The sequence below is a fragment of the Rattus norvegicus genome, chromosome 1 (assembly GCF_021556685.1).
Source record: "Rattus norvegicus strain SHRSP/BbbUtx chromosome 1, alternate assembly SHRSP_T2T, whole genome shotgun sequence".
Taxonomy (NCBI): Eukaryota; Metazoa; Chordata; class Mammalia; order Rodentia; family Muridae; genus Rattus; species Rattus norvegicus.
In genome coordinates, this window is record NC_141534.1 from 108,988,180 (window position 1) to 109,002,500 (window position 14,321).

General features: G+C 43.3%; 1 long non-coding RNA gene and 1 pseudogene across 1 annotated transcript; one reads left to right on the top strand and one right to left on the bottom strand.

The window, feature by feature from the left end:
- The first annotated feature begins 237 nt into the window (after positions 1–237).
- On the top strand, positions 238–7,120 carry LOC147996807 (uncharacterized). Its single transcript, XR_015651611.1, has 3 exons — positions 238–345; positions 6,472–6,568; positions 6,658–7,120. It is a non-coding gene; the product is annotated as an uncharacterized LOC147996807 (long non-coding RNA).
- Positions 3,549–5,792, bottom strand: Set-ps1 (Set nuclear proto-oncogene, pseudogene 1; annotated as a pseudogene).
- Positions 7,121–14,321: the final 7,201 nt, after the last annotated feature.

Genomic DNA, 14,321 nt, shown 5'->3' on the forward strand with positions numbered 1-14,321 from the left:
AAAACAAAAAACAATCATGAAGTCCCTAGATTCTGAGTTTGCCTTTCTGCTCACAGACTTGGCTTGCAGAATTTGAGGGAGCCTTTGGTATTGCCAGAGGAAGCAGAAGCAGCCGGGAAGGCTGGGTGACAGGAAAGCCCCTTTCAATCCCCTAAAGCACTTCCTCATAGAAGCTAACAGGACTCCAGCCTTTCGCTGCACACTCCTCACCCCCCCCCCCCCCCCCCGCGCGCGCTCACGGTCCTGCAGTGGAAGTGCCCGCTGAAGAGCTAAATCGGTCCGCTGGCTGGGTGACCCAAGGATGAGAAGGAAGCTGCGATTGGGGAGGAAAAACAAAACAAAACTGTGAGCAGAAAACAGTGGAGCATGGTAGGGGAGGAAGCCCGAGGGGGCGGGGAGAGAGGAGCAGCTGGCTTGTGCTCAGGGGGTCTGTTAGAAGTAACCCCTCAAATATTCATTTCAGTTCAAGCATCTGCTCTAGAGTCTTCTTTGCCCAGATCCTCGAGTCTGCCTCAGGAAGGTTGTCCAGGCGACTCCCATCCCCCATCCCCCATGCCCTAACCCCTACCCCAGAGTGGGGAGAAGCCATTGTGGAAGCCTCACAGCAGGTCCCTGCTTGGGATTTGGGAACAGAGCAGCTTCTGCCTTTGAGGAATAAACAGCATTCTTTCCATCAAGCTTTTGTTTAGGATGGGCATTAATATTTGGTCGTTGGAAACAAACCAGTAATTATCTCGGATTTAGGTCTGGTAGGTTGGGACGAAGGGTACTTGGATGCCCAGTTTAGTTGCTTCCCTGGTGGCAACGACACAAATGACGACACAAATGATGTAGGAGCTGGACTTTCAGTTGTTCCAATTTCCATTCTGACTCCTGGACCAGGTATTTGTTTAGCTCCACCCTGAAGGGACACAATGGTACGAAGTACAACTTGTCATGCACTTAGAAAGACCATGAAGGGTACCGGCTTTTATTAGGTAAAGTTCATGCTTCTGGGGTCTTCCCGGCCCCGTAGACAGACAAAAGTCTCGTAGACAAAAATTGTAGCTAGAAGTTACAATTGGGTAAGATTTCCCCCTTTACATAGGCAAATAGACAGTTTTCTTTTTTCCTTTTTTCTTTTTTTATTAACTTGAGTATTTCTTACTTACATTTCGAGTGTTAATCCCTTTCCTGGTTTCTGGGCAAACATCCCCTAATCCCTCCCCTCCCCTTCGTTTTGGGTGTTCCCCTCCCCATCCTCCCCCCATTGCCGCCCTCCCCCCAACAATCTAGTTCACTGGGGGTTCAGTCTTAGCAGGACCAAGGGCTTCCCCTTCCACTGGTGCTCTTACTAGGATATTCATTGCTACCTATGGGGTCAGAGTCCAGGGTCAGTCCATGTATAGTCTTTAGGTAGTGACTTAGTCCCTGGAAGCTCTGGTTGCTTGGCATTGTTGTTCAAAAGAGGTCTCGAGCCCCTTCAAGCTCTTCCAGTTCTTTCTCTGATTCCTTCAACGGGGGTCCTGTTCTCAGTTCAGTGGTTTGCTGCTGGCATTCGCCTCTGTATTTGCTGTATTCTGGCTGTGTCTCTCGGGAGAGATCTACATCCGGCTCCTGTCGGTCTGCACTTCTTTGCTTCATCCATCTTGTCTAATTGGGTGGCTGTATAAGTATGGGCCACATGTGGGGCAGGCTCTGAATGGGTGTTCCTTCTGTGTCTGTTTTAATCTTTGCCTCTCTTTGATTCCGAATCACTTTGCAAATAGACTAAGGAATTCATGATGTCCGTATTCAGGCGTTTAGAAAGGATCCATCACTTTCGATGATGCGAGTTCCATCTTCTGAACCAAAACGACAGGTTCCTGCTCAGGAATCCTTCACTGATGTTGCAAAGAAGCACAGACAATCCTTAAATGCCCTTGCTCAATCCTTGGTTTGCAGGACCGTACTGCTCTGTGAGAATCATCGTCCCTGTTACAGAAGAGGAGGCAGGCTTTCACAGATTAAAAACCATCAACATCCAGCTTCTGCTGAGTCCAGGGCCTAGCTATGTGTGGTACGTGTTCCTTACTGGAGTAACATGTGCCATGTCCCCACACTCTTCCAAGTCTGTATATCATGTCATGCCCCTAGAATTTCTGAGGAAGGAAAAGTAAGTCTGAGATAGGATCTGAGGGACTTTGAGGAGAGTGAGTAGGCGTCGCACAGTATTTTTCTGTATTGTAACAGAAAACTTCACTGAAGTTCAGGAATCAAAATGAGATGATCTCAGATAATGCTGGTCACCAGGATCAGGCCAGCATGGGAGAGAGCGGATCCTGGTTAAGGGCCAAGGGCTTGTATGCCCATTTGGAAAAATAGGAAAGAGGGTTACTGTCCCTGGTACGCTAGAAATCTTTAACATTTCAGATGTTAAAGACACAACCCCTGGTACTGAGGAGATGGCTCAGTGGCCATGCACGCCTCCCACGTAAGGACCTGAGTTCAAATCTCTAGCATCCATGAAAAAGGAAAGCATACATGCATATACCTTTAATCTATATTAAAGGGTGGGGACCGCAGATCCCAGAAGCTCTCCAGCCATCCATCCCAGCTGAAATAGCTAGCTTCAGTTTCACCAAGAGACCCTGTTTCACGAGACGAAAGTGGAGAGTGATAGAAGAAGACATTGACATCCTCCTCTGGCTCCCTTATGTGCACGGTGATGTGTACATCACCCTTGTAAATAAAGGACAAAATGGTTTAACAAAAGCTAAGGGACATAAACGTGTCCCCAGCCCCCCAAGAGTATCTAGGAGGCCACGCAGATCTTAAGTATATTATCCTGTTTCAGCTCTAGTGCTGGGATTGCGGGCCAGTTCCAACACACAAAACAAATACTCTTTTTTTCCTAAACAAACCAAAAAAACAAAACAAAAAAACCCCTTTATGTTCCTTTATTGGAGTAAGATTCCTGACATATACAGTGATGTATTTACTAAACAGAGACCTGTACAGAAATTATACACAATCCATCTAGACAGATTTTGGTTACACTTTGCCTATTGATGGAGTAGTTCCATTTATAAAGTTTTATACATCAGAAAGCTTTGAATTTGACCAGGCTGTCCATTAATCATCTCTGGAAAAGTGGCATTTCATTTTAGCTCTATTTAACAGCATTAAAAAGCTTATGCATCAGGTTGCTTCCCGAAACATTGTTCTCTGCACGGGGGTGCTGAGCAGACAGCGCTTCATTGACACAGTTCAGAGTCAAGTCTGAGCGCTTCTGCTACGTATCGGTGACAGATAGTACCGACCGTCTCACCGGCTGCTTACCCTGACAGCCCACCTTCTCGGTCAGTTCACACTGCCAGTGAAGACACACCAGCTGCTGTCCTTCGTAGATGGCCTTAGAGCATCAGGTCAGTGACAGTGGGACAGGTGCTGCCGTGAGATCCAGGTAACTAAAGTCCCATTTTATTTTGAAAAAAAAAAAAGCCAAATTGAGATAAAAACCAAGGATACATATCAGGAACCAAATTGTACTACAAGGGATGTGTCCAAATATGATCTTTGATGACCTCTCAAAGGTCAGTAAAGCAGGTAAAGAAGCTCTCTGGTCTTTGTGCTGCCTTTTCCTGCAGGTCTTATTCTGCATTTGACTTGAGCGTTTCCATTTGATTTCAGTGGACTTTGAAGATGGGTTACCTCTTTCATTCAGGTGAAATTCTTTGGAGAGAACCTTATTTTCAAAGCAAGGCTTTTCCTCAAAATAAAAATCTCTTCGGTAACCTGATTTAATGTCTTCAAATTTTGTCACCTCAACTCTGGTCAGATAATGCAGGGCCTCCTCATCTTTCCCCAGGCAGTGCAGACACTTGTGGATGGTTGACAAATAAATGTTGTTACCCAAAAATTTTGGATTTTGGTGATCAATTCTGACCTCTTCTGAAACAATGGTTGGCAGAGTTTGTTATATTTTTGCTCTACTTTCAAAATTTCCTCACAGGCTTGTTCATTAAGTCTGTCTATTTAATTTTACACCTCAGCAATATGCTCACTTGCTCCTGACTGTTCTTTGTTTCCCTTGGGCAGGACGGGAGAGGCCGAGTTGTCCTTCAGCTTCTGGGCAGCAGACGTCTGGGTTTCTTGGGCTGAGGCAGGACCACAGGTTGCTGCTTAGGCTCGAGGGAGGTAGCCAGGAGACAGAGGCCAGAGCAGGTGGGGGCCTCCCTGGGTGTCGTCCCCAACCTGGCAACTCAAGTCTCTTTGAGGCTAGGTGTCTCTGTTCCCACTGAGGTCAGTCAAGACAGCCCAGCTAGTAGAATATCTCCCACAGTCAGGCAACAGCTTTTGGGATAGCCCCCGCTCTAGTTGTTTAGGGCCCATATGGAGACCAAGCTGCACATCTGCTACATATGGGAGGGGAGGCCTAGATCCAGCCCATGTATGTTCTTCGGTTGGTGGTTCAGACTCAGAGCCCTGAGGGTCCAGGTTAGTTCATTTTGTTGGTCTTTCTGTGGAGTTCCTATCCCCTTAGGTCTGTAATCTTTCCTCCTATTCTTCCATAAGAGTCCCCAAGCTCCACCCACTGGCTGTGGGTGTCTGTATCTGTCTGAGTCAGCTGCTGGGTGGAACCATGAAAAGATTCTATAAGGGGAAGTTGAAGTATGAGGCTTGGAATATAAAGAGGTGCTTATGCCTGTAGCAGTTGAAGAAAGGACTTAGGTGACTAACAACTGCTGATGAAAGTTTATCAGATGTCACTTCCAAATCCCTCAGGGCCAAAATTAGTACTTCCCCATTTTACAGTGGGGGCAATGGGAAGAAACTCAGAATGGATGTTAACTCCTGGTCTCATAGTATGGATTTGAACTCAGTAGGACCGCAAACACCCCTTTACTCCTTTTTATTTATTTATTTTTTATTGGATTTTTAAAAATTTGCATTTCAAATGTCATTCCCTTTCCTGGTTTTCCGTCCATAACCCCGTTATCCACTCCCCCTCCCCTTCTTCTATGAGGGTGTTCCCCACCCCCCCTCCCTGACATTGAAATTGAAAGAGGAAACTTTCTCCAGTTCAGAGAAGTACCCAGCAGTGGATGCATCCATTCTGTGCTCTCAGACAAGCTTTCTCAGTCTTGACTGACCAGGAAAGCAAGTTGAAGGAAATCAAGAAGCCCTATACACGGTGCACTTATTTTTTCTTATTAAACCTGGAGAGTCCATGAGCACCTATGATCCTATTTTAGTAACTGTTTTACCTCAACATTTCAACCATATGTTGTAATCTCCTCACATAGCACAGGAAAATGAGATTAAATAATGGAGTTTTTTTAAAATTGGATATTTTATTTATTTACATTTCAAATTTTATCCCCTTTTCCAGTTTCCCCTCTGGACACTCCCTAACCTATCTTCCCTACCCCTGCTTCTATGAGGGCACTCCCCTACCCACCCACTTCTGCCTCCATGCCCTGGTATTTCCCTACACTGGAGCATTGAGCCTTCACAGGACCAAGCGCCTTTCCTCTCATTGATGCCCAATAAGGCCATCCTCTGCTACGTATGTGGCTGGAGCCATGGTCCCTCCATGTGTATTCTTTGATTGGTAGTTTAGTCCCTGGGAGCTCTGGGGGATCTGGTTGGTTGATATTGCTGTTCTTCCTATGGGTTGCAAACCCCTTCAGCTATGAAGGAGGTTTTCCTGAGATCTTCTCATCAAAAGCAGGCCCACTACCAATCTTGCTCACCTGTGTCCTATTCCATTACTTTATTTCTGAGGAGCTTCTGACAAACCAACTTGTCAACAGGATCTGCCAGACCATCAGGGGCTGTAGAGACTGCTACTTCCCCTCAGAACCCATGCTCCTTTTCTGGCATATAGTGGCTCTCAAAATTTTAATCCATAGGGGGCTGGGGATTTAGCTCAGTGGTAAGAGCGCTTACCTAGGAAGCGCAAGGCCCTGGGTTCGGTCCCCAGCTCCAAAAAAAAGAACCAAAAAAAAAAAAAAAAAAAAAAAAAAATTTTAATCCAGAAAATACAAGCAATTCTTTAATTTCTCTTGATGTCACATGACACCATGTAACCAATTGGATGTGAGCAGAAACAGCTCAACCACCTCTTGGATCATGAGCTTAACGGTAGCATAGCCTTCTGGGATATTTAGTCTTGACTGCCAACTTGACAGGAACCAGAGTCACTTGGGAGACAAGCCAGTGAGATTATCTAGATTAGGTTAATTGGGGTAGAAAGATCTATTCTGTAAGGACACCATCCCATGGACTGGTGTGGTGGTTTGAATGAAAATATTTCCTATAGGTTCATGTATTTGAACACTTGATCCACATTTGGTGACATTGTTTGAAGAGGCTTAGAGGAGGTGTGGCCTTGTTGGGCGAAGTGAGCCACTCGAGGTGGGCTTTGAGAGCTTATAAACTCGTCTCACCCCCAGTTTGCTCTCTCTGCCTGCATGCTTATGGGTGTGACTTCTCATCCTGCTCTAGCCACCATGCCTCCTGCCATCATGGATGGATGCACTTGTATACCTCTGGTACCTGAAGGCCAAATAAACTCCCTCAATGTCATCACAGCAGGAGAAAGGTATGTAGTACAGCTGGGCTTCCAGATGGAGAAAGTGGAGAAAGCTGGTTGAGCATGAGGATTCTCCAATCTCTGCTTCCTGTCTGCAGGCGCCTGCTGCTTGTGTCTTCACTGCCATCAAGGACTGTATCCTCAAACCCTGAGCCCAAATAAACTCTTCTTAAAGTTGCTTCTGCCAGCTTGTTGTCACAGCAACAAGGCAAGTAACTAACATGCCTCCAGTTCCTGCCTTCCTTTTCTATGATAGACTGCTGATATTCCTGGGACTACACCATTTCTATAACGTAACCAATAAATAATGTTTTCACTTCCTTTATATATTTTAATAGTGATTCTTTGTCTTTTCTTGGAAGTGCCTCCTAGATGCAAACAAGATTGAAGACAGTGTTGGGGATGCAGCCCAGTGGTAGAATACTGTGTAGAATGTGAATCCCTGAGTTTCAGTCCCAGCACTGAACAGAAAAGAAAAAAACCAAAAAAAGCACAAAAGCAATAAAACATACATTTGCCTGTTCCTGTCTCGTGAATAATAAAATACTATTATTCAGCACACACTTAGTCTTATTTTTCTTTTCCCCCTCATTTTGATCGTTGTTCTTTGAGAGTTTTGCACAATGTGTTTTGATAGCATTCACCCTACTTCTTTACTCACCAAATTTTGTGTCCTGCCTTTAAAAATCCCACTGTCTTAGTCAGGGCTCTTTCTAGCAACAGAACTGATAGAACGACTATACATTAGATTTATCAGATTGGCTCACAGGATGTGGTCCTTGTAGTGCAACGGTGGATGTTCCACTTAGGAAAAGCCAAGAATCTAGTAGGTGTTCAGCCCATGAGGGTGGATGTCTTGACAGTTCCAGTCTGCTGCTGAAGGCCTGGTGGGTTCCTGGAGAGTTGCTGTCTTTGGTCTATGCTGGAATTCTTAAAAAAATGGTTCTAATATTGGTGAAGAAATGTCACAGCAACAGGATAGATGAACTTGCTATTAAGAGTGAAGGCAAACAGGCAAAAAGCAGAAGGTGCTGTCCACATTTCATATCCTTTTTATCTGGGATTCTAACAGAAGATGCTGCCCATGTTTGGGGAGGGGGGTGTCTCTATGCTCTCTCCCAGGAGTGTCCAGCAGCGTGTGCCTTAGTCTTAGTTCATTCTAGATGCAGTCAAGTTTGCAGCCACACCCACCAAGTACAATTTATGCTTCCTACAGGCTCCACATTGCCTGGCGGCTTTTCTTTCCCTAAAGCATTTACACAAGGAAACGGTGCTTTGTTGCTGTTTGCTTTTAGGTGCTTGCTTAAGAGTTCGTTGTGGCTTTCATTTAAATATACTGATTGCTGTAAGCAGTGCCCTTTTGGAGTATTACTTAGTTGGGCTACTTGTTTCCTCCTGTCACCTTTTGGAGTTCAGGGAAGGTAAAAGGCATCGAAAAGCACGTTAGACAAGGAGGCGAGGGTTACAGCCTCTCAGTTTGAGAACCAATGTTCTCATTTTCTCAGTGTTCCTGAGGTGGCTCTAAGAGGCAGTGTTCTCCATAGGAAGGTAGAGTCATGGGTAAAGCAGAGTCTGGTGGAAAAATATCGGACCCCACTTGAAACTCTTACAGCAGGGACGTCAAACATTTGATGGTCAGAAGTATGCTTCATTTCTGCATTTCCTAGATGGAATCTCCATGGCCGCATATAGCAGTGAAAATGCAGGGATGAGGATTTAGGCTAAAAATACCCTTGGAAATAGGACAAAACCTGGTGTGTACACTTCCTTTTCCTTCATCTGACACTGGAGAGCTGACTCCTGCTTAAGGGATTGCATGCAGCACAGCTGACTTCTCCATTCTCTAAGTTGCCAGATGCCTACAGGAGTTGGAGTTAAGACTGAGGAAGTGGAAGCTAACGGTTTCTTTGGAAAGTTAGTTGTGTTGGATGGTATTTTGCTGGGACAAACATGTGAAGGAGTGTTTTCCTGAAGTGGGTACAGGTAAAAGGATGTTTTGCTAAAGCAAGCATGTGGAAAGACGCTTGATGAAGGACTCTTTGATAACATGTCTTGGTTCGCCTCACATTGCGTAGCTGAGCTGGTGTGTTAGAAATGACTGCACTCCTCCCTTGAAGTCAGGAAAGCTTCCTGTAACCCTAGAACTTGGTTCCCTTGTGGAACACGGGATTCTGAACATTTATTCAATGAAGGTATGAATGAGGAGCTTGCGGAAGTGGATGGTTTGGGTTAAACAGGAAATAGCAAACAGACAATAAAGGAAATGCAACATATGGTAGAAAGATTTCATTCATCCTAGCTATTTTTGTGGCTAACACTGTGTATATTTAAAGTTACTTATACAAGCCCAAGTTGTTTCGTTGACTGCTAACATGCCCTTGAAATGAGAATACTTTGATGACATGATGAAAGGTCTTTGATCAGCATCTAGAGGCATTTTGGTAGGCTGTTTAGGGGTAGGATTTATATTTGAACTATCTAGAGCAGTAGAAGAAAGGAAGCAGTCAGGTGAAGGTGGAGTGCCCCTGAAGGAAGATTTTGAAATAGGGAAAACTAGGAGAGGTAAGCGTTTTAAAGTGTATAACACAAGTAAACGTATCCATTATCTCTCCCAGGAGACCTTCAATAGAGTTTCCTTTCCAGGAGAGAGCTTTGTGTGAGAGGAATCATTGAAGAGAAGTAGGACTTTAGGGCTTGGAATAAAAAGAGATCCTCACAGTGATGTGAACTTTGGAATGAAGACCAGCTCACATCACATTTGTGAAAACCAGACACTGACTTATATATATATGTGTGTGTGTGTGTGTGTGTGTGTGTGTGTGTGTGTGTGTGTGTGTGTGTGTGTGTGTATGTATATGTATATGTATATGTATATGCGTGTGTGTGTGTATACACATTCAAGAGGATTAAAGCTATTACTTTCATGAAGTAATAGCTAGTTCAATTTTTGCAAAGAGTTAGGTTAGAGCTCATAAAGGTTATAATATTTGTGTCAGTCTAACACAGTAACTTCAAACCAGCAATGCTCTCTTAGTATCATTGCTTTAGATCATCCCTGCATACATACCATCACAGAAATATTCACGACATGTTTCTTCTACCCCAATCCTATATTCCCTTAGCAGCTAAAGCACCCCAGACTCATCATAATGCCTAAAACGAATCATGAAGTCAAGGTATTTATGCAAGATGATGAGCTACTAGGTTAAGCCAAGCCCATTATCTTGCAAGCCCCCGAAGTAGAATGTTTGCTTCTCACTGCTGTGACCAAATAACTGAAAGGAGGCAATTTAAATGTGGAAAGGGTTTTCGGGCTTATTGTTCAGGGGATAGAGCCCATCGGGGTGGGAAAAACATAGCGGTAGAGCAATTTGCAGCTGTGGAGGTGTTCCTGCTCACATCTGGGAACATCAGGAGACAGAGAAAGGGGAATGCCGGTGCTTAGAGGGCTTTGTCCTCTTTTATCCTTGTACACAGACCTAGAGCCTGTCCTTACTTCTTTCTATTGCTGTGATAATCATCGTGACCAAAACCAACCCCATCGGCAGAGATGTCACCATTTAAGGAATACCTGAACCCCCTGGTGACTGGTTTAAAAGTGTCAGAAAATTTCCTGTCATCGGCACATAGGAACAAATCCTTTCTTTATCTCAATCACAAACAGGAAAAAAAATAAGATACAAGTCTTGTAAAGTAAGATATAGTTATAACTTGGGAGGAAATATGCTTCTAAGTCTCTGTCTCAGAGTCCCCTGGTCATTTCTACGGTGAGAGACTGATTTGTCAGTTGAAGAAAATATGTAGATTCCACATAGCTTTCCTCTAGTTCGAGTTCAGTGGGCAATCTGTTCTCAGACGCTAGACATACAGGAGCAGATCGTGTTTGCACGCTCCCTAAGAATGCTCTAACTCGGAATGCTGAGGCTGGGCTCATTCATTCAAGTGGCAGCTCTTCTCTGAGCCTCCGCTATTTCTGAAACCGTCCCAAGTGACAGGGTAAAAGTTGTGAGTAAAGGGCAGTCCTTGCTTTGCAAAGTTATATTCTGGAAAGGGACCTTAATATTCTTTTCTAGCCAGAGATTCTGATTCATGACTTCCATCTGATGTAACTTTGGTTCAGCCAGACTTTTAAACAATACTGATGGCAGTCTCAGGCCCCTAAGGACATTTGCTTATCACAATGGAAGCAACTGAAGTATCTGGATATTGCTGTGAGAAAGGAGCTCACTCACTGTCTTGGTTCCTAAAAGCAGCCTATGAAGGAGGCTGGTTCAAGGTCTCCATTGAATAAAGACACTGACTCACATTCTTTTCTTTTCTTCTTGATATTTTTGTCTATTTCATTGTGTCCTCTGTCACTATTATATACTAAAAATTGGTCCTAAAAGCAAGATGGCATATCCATACCCATATCTTACAAAGTAGACTTCAAGCCAAACTTAGCCAGAAATGATAAAGGATGCTACTATATATTAATGAAGAGAAAGGCCATCAAAAAGGCACAATGATTGTGAACATTTTTGGGCTAACATTGGTGTACTTACTTTTGTGAAACAGAGTGAAAAGATAGGATGGTCCAGATATAATAATAGGACTCCAATACCCATCCTCATCAGCAAATGATCTCATCCACACAAAAGTCCACACAGAAACCTCAGCATAAAACCACACTAAAGATCAAATAGGCTTAGCAGACTTCTATAGAATCTGCTATTCAACCTCTATAGAATGAATATCTTCTCTGAAGCCCGTGAAACATTCAAGTTAGTACACAATTTGGACCACAAAACAAGTCTTTTCAAAGATTAATTTATTTACATCAAATGTTGCCCCTCTCCTGGTTCCTCCCCACAGAGACCCTCTCTCCATCCCCTGTCTCCTTCTCCTCTGAGAGAGTGGGGCACCCCATGAGTATACTTCCCTCCCTGGCTCATCAAATATCTGCCAGGGTAGGGTAAATTCTCTCTCACTGAGGCCAGACAAGGCAACCCTGTTGGGAAATGAATACCACAGCCAGGCTACAGCTTTAGGGAGAGCCTCTGCTCCGGTTGTTGGGAGGCCCACACGGAGACTGAGCTGCCTGTCTGTTACATATGTGCTGGGGGCCTCAGTCCAGCCCATGTATGCTCTTTGGTTGGCGGCTGAGTCTCTTGAGAACTCCCCAAGGATCCAAGTTAGTTGACTCTTTGCTCTTTGCCCAACAGAGCATCATGAATAATGTCAGGGGTTGGTGTTTGCCCATGGAATGGGTTTCAAGTTGGACTAGTTATTGGTTGGCTGTTCCTTCAGTCTCTGTTCCATTCCCTTTAGACAGGACACATTTAGAGTAGAAAGTCTTGTGGTTGAGTTAGTGTCCTTATTACTCCACTGGGGGTCCTGCCTGGCTACAGGAGGTGGCCTCTTCAGGTTCCACATCCCCACTGTTAGGCTTCTTGGGTCAGGTCACCCGCATTGACTTCTGGGAGCCTCCCTCTATTGAACCTCTGGGACTTCGTAGAGATTTCTCCGCCCTCGCCCTTAGAAGCTCTAGCTTCCCATTCAATCTCTGGGTCTCTCTCCTGTCTCTCAGCACACCTGATCCTGCCCCTTCATTCCTCCTCCCTCCTCCACCCACTCCCCTTCCTCTCTTTGCCTCCTGTGACTATTTTGTTGCCCCTTCTAAGTGTGACTCAAGAATCCTTACCTGTGCCTTCCTTCTTGTTTAACTTCTTAGGGTCTGTGGAGTGTATCTTGGGTATTCTGTGTTTTATGACTAATATCCACTTAGTGAGTACATATCATGCATGTCCTTTTGGTTCTGGGTTACCTCACTTAGAATGCTATATTCTAGTTCCATCCATTTGCCTGCAAAATTCTTGATGTCCTTATTTTAAGTAGCTGAATAGTAAACATGGTACCATGTTTTCTGTATCCATTCTTCAGCTGAGGGGCATCTGGTTTGTTTCCAGTTTCTGGTTATTACAAATAAAGCTGCTATGAACATAGTGGCGCATGTGTCCTGGTGGTGGTTCTTCTTTTGGGAATATGCCCAGGAGCGGTATAGCTGGGTCTTCATGTGAACTATCTCCAACTTCCCGAGAAACCATCAAATTGATTTCCAGAATAGTAGTACAAATTTGCAATCTTACCACCAATGGAGAGATTTCTGCACATCTTTGCCAGCATGTGGTGTTGCTTGAGTTTTTGATCTTAGCCATACTTATTGGTATGAGGTGGAATCTCAGGGTTGTTTTCATTAGTGTTTCCCTGATGACTAAGGATGTTGAGCATTTTTTCAAGTGCTTCTCAGCCATTCGAGATTCCTATGCTGAGAATTCTGTTTAACTCTGTACCCCATTTTTTAATTGGGTTATTTGGTTTGCAAAACCATTCTTAACAAACCCAATACTAAAATAATTTATCATGTATCATGTCATAATTGAATAAAACTGGAAATCAACAGTAAGAAAAAATGTATACAGAAATACACAAACACTGAGATTGAAAATACAACTTTGAATGATTAAAAAGTCATAGAAAAATCAAAGAAAAATTAAATTTCCTAGAATCTAATGAATACTACTTACCAGAACTGTGGGATATCAAGGGTTGAGTAGCGCACTATTGAATATCTATCCATCTATCTATCTATCTATCTATCTATCTATCTATCTATCTATCTATCTATCTGTCATCTATCTACACATGTATAGACACACATATTTATATACATAAATGCATATATATAACATATAGTCTCTGTGTTATAGGCTCTGTTTACATAAGAACATATTACTCAGAATCTATCTCTATCCATAAGTGAGGAATGACATTATAATAACACAACATGCCCACTACTACTATGGACCATATACTACAAATTTTGTCAAACATTTTCCCAATTTCCATCTTAAAAGAACAAATAATGCTACTGAAATAAAAGTAATAAATAATATGTCAAAGTTTAGATCTGCATTAATTGTCATCTATACTCTTTAGAACATCTGAAATGGCTTATGCATTACTCTGTTGTAGGTGTAATAACATGTTATATCTGAAATATTAAATGCTACAGATATTGTGTTTCAAAAGAGGTACATGAAATGCTGACCATGAATATTTTTGTAACTGGTGACCAGCTCTTAAGCTATCATTGATATTGAATATTAATATTCAAAAATTATCAAGAAAAATATGTTCGTTTTAATTAAAAAATTAAATATTTCTTCTATTCCCAATTTTGAACCTATTGTTACTATGAATTGTCTCTTTCCACATCTTCATCTGTCTCTAAGCTACTTAATGTTTCTTTGATAATATAATTATATTTCTATTAAAATATATTGAAAAATCAAAGTGAAATATAAAGAATTAAAATGGAAAAAAATCAGTGTAACTCACAGACCTGGTAGTGGTACATGCTAGTAACTGCTAGTCATCATCTTCATGCACCCCCCCCCACACACAAACACCCCTCTCACTCCATCCCCAGCACCCACTCCCACAACACACACCTCTCTCCCAGCAAACCTCCACCACATATACACCATATCACCACATTCAACACGGACACACAAAACACACATCCCTACACACCTCACACACACTTCATACACACATGACCCCCTACCACCACATACTACACCCACACCCACACCCACACACACACACACACACACACACAGACACATACTTCACTCACACACACAGACACATACTTCACTCCCACCCCCATCACCCTACATACCTTCCCACACCACACACACACACACATACACACACA